The 12,194-nt window shown below is 39.0% G+C and overlaps 1 protein-coding gene across 1 annotated transcript in view; it reads right to left on the reverse strand.

The window, feature by feature from the left end:
• Positions 1-12,194, reverse strand: part of LOC149823124 (protein EXPORTIN 1A-like) — a 94,743-nt gene that overhangs the window by 52,965 nt on the left and 29,584 nt on the right. The gene's annotated exons all lie outside the window — the stretch shown is intronic.

A 12,194-nucleotide genomic window follows, 5' to 3' on the forward strand; every position in this document is an offset into this window, starting at 1 on the left:
TATATCCTTTTGGTGAGTAGGCTACTTCAATTCCTAAAAAGTATCTCAAAAAACCAAGATCAATCATATCAAAAGATTTTTTAAGCAAAATTTTAATATCTTCAATTTTCTTTTGATCATTCTCTGTGATGATCATATCATCAACATACAAAAGAAGAATGATCAATGAGGTACCTGTAGATCTCACAAAAAGAGCAGTGTCAGTGTAACAAGATTTAAATCCAAGTTTTAATATCGTACCACTGAACCGATCATACCATGCTTTAGGGGCTTGTTTAAGCCCGTATAGGGCTTTTTGAAGACGAAGGACCATGCCTTTTTCAATAGACAGACCAGAGGGAGGATCCATATATACTTCTTCATTTAAGTTTCCGTTCAAAAATGCATTTTTAACATCTAACTGATATATCGGCCATTTTCGAATGGATGCTATAGCAACTAGAGTTCTAACTGTAGTCATACGAGCTACTGGGGCAAAGGTTTCTTCATAATCTATACCATATTCTTGAGAATATCCTTTTGCAACAAGTCTTGCTTTATATCTCTCAAGAGACCTGTCACTTTTTGTTTTAATTTTAAACACCCATCTACACCCTATTCTCTTCTTTCCGATAGGAAGAGGTTGAATTGCCCAAGTGTGAGCCTTGTGTAATGCATCTAATTCAATTTTCATGGCTTCAACCCATTCGTTTATATTTTTGGCCTCGTTATAGTTGGATGGTTCATGATAGGAATGAATGGCTAGAAGACATGCCCTGTAGTTTGGTAAGAAGGATTCATATGAGACAAACCTACTTGGAGGCCTATGTGTTCGTTCTGATCTTCTAACACTAGTTTCTTCAGTATTTATTAATTGATTATATCTGTCAAGGGCACATGGATGCTCCCCAATATTTCGTCTAGAGTATTGAAGAAGATCTTGAGATGGTTTACTACTTGAGTCATTAATAGACTCGAAGGTTTCAATATCATTACTAATACCTTTATTGGGTAACAAATCAAATAAGAAAGCATACTCGTATTCTTTTTTAGGAACTTCAAAATCAAATCCATTGTCATTTTCTAGAAAGGTAACATTTCTAGAAACATAGAGTTTATCATTTGTTTTATCATAACCTCGATATCCTTTTTTATTATCAGGATAACCAAGAAAGACACATTTTATGGCTTTTGGAGAGAGTTTGCTGTATTTTTCAAGAAACACGAAGCATTTACAGCCAAATACCTTTAGCTTTTTTAAATTAGGAGAAATTTTAAAGAGTTTTTCAATAGGAGACTTGTTTTTCAAAGTTTGAGAAGGCATTCTATTTATTAGACAGACTGCGGTTAGGGCAGCTTCAACACAAAATTGCTTTGGAATTTCTTTTGAAATAAGTAGGGTTCTAAAAGTTTTAATGATACGACGATGTTTTCTTTCAGAAATCCCATTTTGTTGAGGTGTCCTAGGGCATGATTTTTGATGCACAATTCCATGATTTTTTAGATATAATTGAAATTCATTTGAAAGAAACTCTCCCCCAGAGTCGGAGTAGAAGACTTTAATATTTGTTTTAAATTGATTTTTAACTAGATTACGAAAGTTTTTAAAACATGAAAAAACTTCGGATTTGTGTTTGAGAAAGTAAATCCAAGTATGTCTACTAAAATCATCTATAAATGTAACATAATACGAATAACCACCTTTTGACATAACATGAGTGGGACCCCACACATCCGAATGCACTAATTCAAAAAATTTATGTGTCAGAGAGGTTCTAGACCAAAAATGTATCATTTGCATTTTTTCAAGTATACAATCTTCACATACAAAATTTTTATCTTTACAATTTTTTTTAAAAAATGAAAAAAAAAATAATTTGGATATACTTGGGTGTCCTAATATTTTATGCCAAAGATCTATATTAATGTCTTTGACATGATTACAAAACGAGTATTTTGGTAAACACAGGAAATCCATGTAGTAAAGGTCTCCTCGTCTATGGCCTTGCCCAATCAGCTTCCCTGACTGGAGATCCTGCACCCAACACGCCTTAGATGAGAAGAATACTTTACAACCATAGTCAACAATTTGAGAGACCGAAAAAAGATTCAAGTCCAGTTTGGGAATGACTCTCACTTTTGAAACAAAGAATTTTTTTGAAATATCATCAAGGTTTCCTAAGCTTTTGACTTTTAAAGAGGTACCATCGGCAGTTGACACACATGAAAAATATGATTTAGTGCAATCAGATAATAGAGACTCATTATGAGTCATGTGGAAAGAAGCACCTGAGTCTAGAATCCAAGAGGTCTTACCTGGAGGAGACGAGGAAGAGATGGCAGCTCCGGATGTAGAAGGTGCAGCCTTAAGAAGTTGTGAGACGGCTTCTGCTATTTGAGCAAGATTTAATTCATTGAAGCTGCCCCCTTTTCTTGATTCTTGAGGTTCTTCACTTAAGGCGGCCACCTTTTTAAATTTGGGACATTCCGGCCTTATATGTCCGGGTTCCTTACAATGATGACAAATAATTTTTCCTTTGTATCCTTCCCTGTATCCTCCTCCATTGTGTCCTTCTCCATTGAACTTTTTCTCAAAGTGAGGTGGTTTATATGTTTTCACAAAATTTCCGGGCCTTGCCATGGCAAGGACCTCATCATTAGACTTGTGCATTCCAAGTCTTATCTCTTCTTGACAAATTTGAGCAAGGGCCTCACTTATAGAAGGAGAAGTGGTCCTATGAAGTAAGAAAGATCTTACTTGCTCAAATTTCGGTCGAAGGTCATAAAGAAAGGAGAAAAGATTTTCTCTTTCGATTTGGGTCCTTCTCATATCAATAGCCGAACCTTCCCATTTTGGTTCCAACATGGCTAATTCATCCCAAATAGGAGATAAAATACCGTAAAAATCTCTTACACTTTTATCTCCTTGTTTTGAATTACGTACCTTATCTTGGAGATAATAAAGTCTAGCCATATCCTTTTGGATAAAAGTACTTCTTAGAAAGCTCCATGCGTCACATGCCTTCTTGAATTTGATGATATTGGTGGCGATCTTGAACTCCATGGTATTCATAAACCATGAGAGTATTTGTGCATTGCTTGCCTCCCATTCTTCCATATTATTTTGGAATTCTTCTAAGGCTTTTTCTTTTTCTTCTTCGGACAAGGCTTTGACTTGATCTCCTTCTCTTCTAGTCAATTTGAGTTGTGGTTCACTAGTAGAACCACTAACAAAACCCCACAATTTTTTTCCTTTGATATGATTCTCCATAGCCGTCGCCCACATCAAGTAGTTGTTTTCATTGAGTTTGTAGGTGATGACGGTGGCGAACTCTCTTTCTCCCATAATGAATACTTGAGTTTAGACTAGAGAAGATAGGGAATGATCAATGGTCGAATAACACTTCCTTCACGAGATTCTCCTTCAAGAACCTCGCTCTGATACCATGTAATGAAACAAGGTACAATAGAACAATAGGGAAACAAACACAATGCCAACAAAGGGCTTTAATAAACTCACTTAAAGTTGGTCACTAATGGACCAAATACAATCTCAAAAGAGATAAAAATATCAAACAGCACAAGAGGCATACAAGCCTATAAGATGGGAAAAAACTCTAGAGAAAACCCTCAAATGCTTCTAAAAGCATTGAGGAATAACAAGGGAGTGAGGCTCTATTTATAGAGCCTCACTCCAACACATGGGAGGCAGTCCAGCTCTTTGGACTGCCTTCCAACAGTCATTATTATGACTGTTGGGTGGCAGTCCAACGTCTAGTTGGACTGCTGCCCAACAGTCATATTTTGACTGTTGTGCACAACAGTCATATTTTTGAATGTTGTGTCCAACAGTCATATTTTGACTGTTGTGCCTAAGCTGTATGACAGTTTATTTATTATAATGTTAAATTACATTTCAGTCCCTAGTGGACTGTACTATATGATAAAAGACAAAAATACCCTTATTGGGTATTTGGATACAATTTTATTTTTAACAAAATGACCATAAAGGGATTTTCTGAAGAGATTCATGTCCACGTTGGAGCACAAGATGTGCTTGCCACGGGGGTTGCTTATGGGCGAGGATGTGAAAGTTATGATTTTCGAGGAAAGGGAGGTCAAGTAAGAAATGGATAAGGAGGTCATGGAATATTACCTACACCCAGCGTACCTCCTAATTTTTCACTAATGATCAGAGTATTTGGTATGTTAGCGACTTATGTTACTGGTGATGCTGGTAAGCTCCTAACTCTTGTTCCTTATGTTGGTAGAAATATGTCACTGGGGATGAATCTCACCACTCTATTTTTCATATTGGAAACATTGTTATTCCTATGTCACAATTTTTTCTCAGTCTCTCAAATGTCATTCACGCTCCTAATATCAAGAAAAACATTGCTTTTGTTTCTAAGTTTGTTGATGATATTAGTGCTTCAATTGAGTTTACTACTTTTTATGTTCGTGTCAAGTACTTTCGCACGAGGGAAACGTTCGCTGAAAGAAAACGGAAGGGCAATATGTACGTCTTCCAAAAAGATCCTTCTACTTGTGTTCGTCCTGTTGATCCCACCTTGAAGCTCACCTCATCGTCCTCTTCAGTGCTTCCTAAGAGTGTCTTTAGTGTTTCTGAATTATTAAGCTAAATCTTTCGCATGATCGTCTAGGTCATTGCAATAGTCATTTTATTGAAAAGCTTGTCTCAAACAGTCTCGTTCCCAAGTCAAGTTTAGGATTAAGTGTCGATGATAAAAAATGTTCTAGTTGTCTTTTATGTAAGAGTTATGTTCTACCGTTTCATTATATTAATGAAAGAGATTCAAGACCTTTTGAAATTATATGTTCTGATGTATGGGGTCCTACTCCAGTTTCCTATATTTCTGGAATTAGATATTATCTTATATTTGTTGATAGTTATTCTCGTTACACATGGATCTTATTTATGAAATGCAAATATGAGACTTTTAAATTGTTTCAGAATTTTCATTCCCTTATTAAGAATCATTTTTCTGAAAATATTTTTTGTTTTCAATGTGATGGAGGGGGTGAGTTCTCTTCTAATGACTTAATTTCCTCTAAACTAATGGAATAAGTAGGCAGGTGTCTTGCCCTCATACACCTCAATATAATGGGATTATTAAAAGAAAGCATCGTCATATTGTCGAGAGTGCAATGAGCATGATGCAAGATAGTAATCTTTCGGTTACTTTCTGGGCAGAAGCTTTCCATTTGGCATTTTATGTGATAAACCGATTACCCATGACTTTTGAAAAACAAATCACCCTACTTTTCCATGTATGGAGTTCATCCAAATTATCATGACTTGTGTTTGTTCAATTGTGTATGTTATGTTCATGTTGACAGTTCAATGCAACATAAGTTTCAGGACAAGGCCTTGAAATATAGATTTATGGGATATGTAGATGATTATAAAGGATATAGATGCTATGATCCTGAGAGTAAGCGCATCAAAATATCCAAAAATGTTGTTTTTAATGAACTAAACTTTGATCATCATGCTAACACTTATTCTGGAGTTGAGGTTTATTACCCCTGGTTGAATTTTGAACTCTTTTCTAGTAATGATGATGTTTGTCCTTCAGAATATATTCAAAAAAATGGGAAAACCATGTCTGATGCCGACCAGGCTACTTAGGAAAGTATGACATCTGAACCACTCTTGGCACCCGAAAGGTATAAAGGCATTATTTATTCTCAGCGAGAAAAGGAGGTCCCCCCCCCACTTCTAACCAGGACATGAATTATCCTTCTATCCCTACTCCAACCCTTGATGTCAGAAGATCTACTCGCTCTCGACATCCGATTGAAAGATGGGTCAATTATGAAAATTTCTCGATGGACTTCCAACTCTTTTTAACTTCTCTGGGTAAGAAATATCAACCCACAACATTTTATCAAGTCGCAAATTCCTAAAGATGGATAGAAGCTATGAATGAAGAAATGGAGGCCCTTCATGAATGTGGTGCTTAGGATATTGTTTTCAGACCGCATGATAGAAATGTAGTTGGGTTTAAGTGGGTGTATAAAATAAAGTACAAACCGAATGGCACTATTGAACGATACAAAGCAAGACTTGTTGCAAAGGGTTTCACACAGGAGCAAGGACAAAACTATGATGAGACCTTCGGTCCGGTTGTAAAAATGGGCACCATTAGAATTATATTATCATTAGCTATTGAGCATCAGTGGACGCTTAGTCAACTTGATGTCAAAAACGCATTTCTACATAGGGATCTGAAAGAGGAAGTGGACATGGAGCAGCCCACTGGATATGCAGAAGGAGACTCTAAGAAATACGTGTGCAGGTTAAAGAGAGCTATATATGGTTTGAAGCAGGTGTCTCGCTCTTGGTTTGACAGTTTCTCTCTTGAAGTGCAAAAATATGGTTTTAGTCGATCTCTTCTTGACCACTCTTTGTTTGTATTCCAATGCCAAGATGTAGTTACTATGTTATTGATATATGTAGATGACATTATCATTACAGGTAACTCTAATGATCATATTGGGCAGGTCAAAGAGCTCCTAAATCACAGATTTAAGATGAAGGATCTTGATAAATTGTGATATTTTCTTAAAGTTGAAGTTGACAAGACTACTGAAGGAATGATTCTCACCTAACATAAGTATACCATTGATGTTCTCAGCAGAAAGATTGCAAACCTTTAGGCACACCAAGTATTTTTCATCAGAAACTCAGTTTCCAAGATGGAGAGGTGTACGAGGATCCTACTGGATATCGCACCATAGTAGAGATGCTGCAATATCTCACTTTCACTCGGCCTGATATTGTTAATTCAGTTAATCAGGTGTCTTATTTTATGCATGAGCCGCGTGTTGGAAATATGAAAGTTGTTAAACGTATTCTTCGGTATTTAAAGGAAACTATTGAAGATGGTCTTCTCTTCGGTATTTGAAGGGAACTATCGGAGATGGTCTTCTATATAGAAAGATGATGAATAGACATGCACATGAACTTGTTGTTTACATGGATGCAGACTGGGCAGGAGATCCAGATGAACGCAGGGCAGTCTCAAGCTATTGTGTTTTCATTGGTATCAACCTAGTTTCTTGTAGTAGGAAACAAAAGGTCATTGCCAGGTCGAGCACAGAAGCCGAATATAGATCAATAGCAGCTGCCACAGCAAAGGCAATATGGATTACGCACTTGTTAACAGAAGTAGGAGAATCAGTTTCCTGATCTCTTCTCTTATGTGACAATCAAAGCGCCGTCAACATATCCTTTAATCCCATTTATCACAACAGTGCCAACCATATTGAAATAGATCAACATTTTGCAAAACAAAAGGTTGAAGAGAAGGAGATTGAACCTGAGTTTGTCCGGACTACTGAACAAGTTGCTCACTTCTTTACAAAGGGACTCACCAAGGACCTATGTCACATGGGTGCGGGTGCGGGGGTGCGACACTTTCAAAAACCTAGGGTGCGGAGGTGCGGCAGGGGCAAAAATGTAACATATATATAATTTTGAAGTTTTAACAGTTAACATTTAATATTGTCATAATATCATTCATCAATCATCATTCATGCAATATATCAATCAAATAAGTAAAGCAATTACATAAATCAACCTAAATATCAATCAAATAAGTAAAGCAGAAAAGAACTAAATTACATACAAAAGTATATCCTAATGAAATAATTGATCTTAATAATTTTCTTCTTCATCATCAAATGCATCATTAGAAGGAATATTGGGCTCAGCTAAATCCATGTTTGTTATGTTGAAATCATGCTCTCCCACAAAGTCACACTCTTCTGGGTTTACATCCCAAAATTTGGATGTTCCTTGTCTGCGTTACAAACCCAATTTGAAAATGTTAAATACAATACAAGTATATTTAAATGAAAAACTAAGAAATAATCAAATAACTAAGAGAGCAAATTAGTACATGTATTCATCATTGGTTCGCGAAAGTAATCGAAGATTTGAATAAACATATACTAAATCCTCTACATGCTTGTTGGTGAGTTTGTTTTTATTCATGTTGTGGATTTAAGAATATGTACTTCAATTTCTTTCACAACAAGATGAACTAGCAGGCTGCGATAACAACCTTAAGGCAAGACATTAGAGAAGAAGTGTTTCTGATCCAAATGTTGACCACCATGTGATAGGATCTATATTATCCTCTTCTCTCGCGAATAATGTCGGTCCATATAATCTCGAATATGAAAATTTTCCAAACTCTTGTGTGAATTGATGTAGAAGATATGCTTTTGGAAAAAGTCTTATCATACACATATTTCTATGTCTTGATAGCTCTGAGTCTAAATTTGGAGGGACACGACCAATATCACCAGCCCGCCACTTATTTGCATAATATTTTGGATTAAGAGAATGTGTCATGCAATGCAAATGAGTGTTGCTCTTATCCCATCTTCTGACTAAAATTGAATGAATATGATTAAAAAATTCTAAATCATCCAATGCAGGATTTTTTTTCTTCATGCTTGAAAACTATAGATTGTATTTTTTCAATCATATTATCCCACGTTTCATAAACTCATGAAGCATGGGCTCATCCTTATCAACTTCTCTTAATATTTCCCAAATAGGTTGCGTAAATTGAAGGAAGTATACCGCTTTGTCCCAAAACTCATCATCAAGAATGAATTTTTTAATTTCTTGAGCCTTGATATCATCATCAGCACGATAGAATGTCCAATTTTCATCAGTCACCATGTTAATCAAAGCATTCTTCACTATTTTAATCCTCTTCACCATCACAATGATGGACGCAAAACGTGTTTCAGCGACCTTCAACAATTTCAAATCAGAATGCCTATTAAATATAGCATTAACACGATGGTGGTTAACAACAAAATTCTTAATGCTTTTGACATTTCTTTCTAAATCTTCAATTCATGAACATAAAGCATATGCTTGTGATATTTCTTCTTCTTTGGGGTTGCAGATGCTCTTTAGGGTCAGATTTAAGCTATGTGCTACACAGGGAGTCCAAAAAATACGAGGGTACTCACTCTCCAAACTCAACGCTGCACTTTTACAAACTGGTGCATTGTCTGTAATGATTTGTACAATGTTCTGATCACCCACTTCTTTTATGACTTTTATAAACAATCTCTTCAAATACTCTGCATTTTTATATTCCTCAGATGCATCAACTGCTTTCAAGAATATTGGGTCACTAAGTGAATAAGCAATAAAATTGATCAGTGGACGCCTTTAAATATCTGTCCATTCATCAGACACAATAGAAACATTTGCCCTCTCTTCTACAAGAAGTGTGGTTCGTATTTTTTCTGAACTTGGAGGGACATAGCCACTCAAATTACAATTTGCCAAGGATGTTACTAAATCCTTCCAATAAAGATTTCTAGCGGCATTAAATGGGAGTAAACTAGAATAAAAATACCTCTCAACTTTTCTATCCAATTCTTCTCTCCCATATGTATTGAATGTTGCTTGTATCGTTCTTCTACCTCCTACATTGACATTTCTTTTTTTTCAGCATCTTCTTGGTAGCTTTCAAATGGCACACTAACTGCAGAAGAATCGGCCATTGTCTTTCTCTTCTCATATTCTTCTTGTATTGTCTTCGCATTGCCTCATCAACTTTTCTGCATCCTGAAATGTCATGTCCTGGTATCTTCAACAAATGAGCCTTCACTCTTGTGTAAGACCCAACAAAATCTCTTTCGCAGAGCTTGCATCGAAATCTCTTGTTTCCACCACCTCCTTCTCCGGTTTTTGCAAGTTTATCTACATGTACCCATAGTGGCCCCACATCATCAATCCCACTATAACTATTAGCAAAACTAGCAGCAGAACTCACATGTTGGGATGAAGATGACGCAAGTCCTTTTCCTTTATCCGTCATTTTTATCCTAAAACATTAAAAAAAATACATTCAAAATTTCAAATCAATTATGCAGACATTATCTTGATATAAATATATATATAAAATCAGGAGCAAGGAGGGGGAATCTGCCCCTCCCCTACCAAAAACAGGGAGGGACTCAGCCCCTCCCTTGAAATAAGAGGGAGCAAGGACGAGGGCACGACCCCCTCCCCTGCCGAAAACAGAGGGAGTAGGGGGGCTCAGCCCCTCCCCTACCGACCCAACAAGAGAGCGAGAGGGGGGAGGGGCTCCCCAGCCGACCCAACAAGACAGCGAGAGGGGAGGCTCGGCCCTTCCCCTGCCAAAAACAGAGGGAGCAGGGGGGGCTCGGCCCCTCTCCTGCCGACCCAACAAGAGAGCGAGAGGGGGGAGGGGCTCCCCTGCCGACCCAACAAGACAGCGAGAGGGGGGCTTGGCCCCTCCCCTGCCAAAAGTATGGAGGGGCTCGACCACCTCCCCTGCCGAAAAGAGAGGGAGCAGGGGGGGCTCAGCCCCTCCCCTGCCGACCCAACAAGAAAACGAGAGGGGGGGCTCGGGCCCTCCCCTGTCGAAAACAGAAGGAGCAGGGGGCTCAGCCCCTCCCCTTCTGACCCAACAAGAGAGCGAGAGGGGGGGCTCGGCCCCTCCCCTGCCAAAAACAGGGAGGGGCTCAGCCCCTCCCTTGCCGAAAATAGAGGGAGCAGGGGGGGCTCAGCCCCTCCTCTGCCGACCCAACAAGAGAGCGAGAGGGTGGGCTCGGCCCCTCCCCTGCCAAAAACAGAGGGAGCAGGGGGGGCTTAGCCCCTACCCTGCCGACCCAACAAGAGAGCGAGGGGGGGGGGGGGGGGGAGGGGGGTTGTCGACCCAACAAGAGAGAGAGGGGAGGGCTTGACCCCTCCCCTGCCGAAATCAGAGGGAGCAGGGGGCTCGACCCCTCCCCTGCCAACCTAACAAGAGAGTGAGAGGGGGGGGGGGGGGGGGGCTCCCCTGCCGAAATCAGTGGAAGCAGGCGGGGGCTCGGCCCCTCCCCTGCCGACCCAACAAGAGGGCGCAGGGGGGGCTCAACCCCTCCCCTGCCGACACAAGAGAGCGAGAGAGGGTACGTACCTGCGAAAGGAGAGGAGCCTAGGAGGTGGCGTCAGTAGGAAAGAGCTCGAGCTGAGTGGGAGAGGAGAGATTTAGGCAAAAAAAAATTTGCCCTAATCCTCCTTTTCATCGTGGATTTTTTTTTAATGTCGAAAAGTGGACGAAAATGGCCCTAGGTGCGTTGACTGCACCCAGGGTCGTGTTGGCCGCACCCGCGTCGCGTCGACGCGGATGCGACACCTGTTTTGCCGAGTCCTTGTGACTTAGCCAAGGACAGATTTTGGATGTTAAAAGGCAAATTTGTTCATGGTTCAAAACTATGTACAACTTGAGAGAGGGTGAAAAAAAAGTCGTCTTTCATATTTTGGGTCTAGATCTAGGATCCAGATCCAATCCGTGTTCATTATTTACAGGAATGACGCATATTCATTAATGGCTATATTGTAATTTAGATCTATTGTAAAAGGGTATTTCGGTACCCTAATCCTTGTATTAAGCAAATATATAATGTGAAGTCTGGTAGGCTGATTCCTGTGTAAGGAATCTTGGCACTCTACAACAACATACTTTCTCCCTCTCGTTCTCTCTCTCTTCGTGTGATTGAATATCAGATTCTATGAATTCTAGCTGTTTCCTCTTGGCATATTTCAGCAACAACATCATCTAGGGAAAGAGAAGTAGATCTATGAAAAAGAGAAGACTTCACTTGATCATAATCGGGGCGAAGACCATACAAGAATTGAAAGAATTGTTCTCTTTCCATTTAATGGCGCCAAAGTTTCACATCTTCAATGGCAACCCATTTTGGCTCCAAAAGTGCCAACTCATCCCATAGAGGAGATAGGGCGCTAAAAAAGTCACGGACATTCATGTCACGTTTGCTTGGTAGTTCTTATCTTTTATTGCAAAAAATATTGCTTTGCAAGATCCTTTTAAATATATGTACCCTTCATGAATGACCATGCTTCATTGGCCTTTCTAATCTTAGCAATGTTGACACGTATTTTTATGTCAGCATTTATAAACCATGCAAGAATTTTTGAATGGTTGCTTTCCCAATCCTCTACTTTGGATTGATGAACAGTAATGGCTTTGACACGATCATCTCCTTCAAGAATTTTAACTTGTTCTCCTTCTTTCTTGGTGAGCAAAAGTTGAGGTTCAAGAATAGTGCTCATTGTGTATCCCCAAAGCTTTTTTCCTTTGATACTATTATCCATGGCAGAAGCCCACATCATATAGTTTGTG

The sequence above is a fragment of the Nuphar pumila genome, chromosome 11, assembly GCF_984573655.1.
Source record: "Nuphar pumila chromosome 11, dmNupPumi1.hap1.1, whole genome shotgun sequence".
NCBI classification, from domain to species: domain Eukaryota; kingdom Viridiplantae; phylum Streptophyta; class Magnoliopsida; order Nymphaeales; family Nymphaeaceae; genus Nuphar; species Nuphar pumila.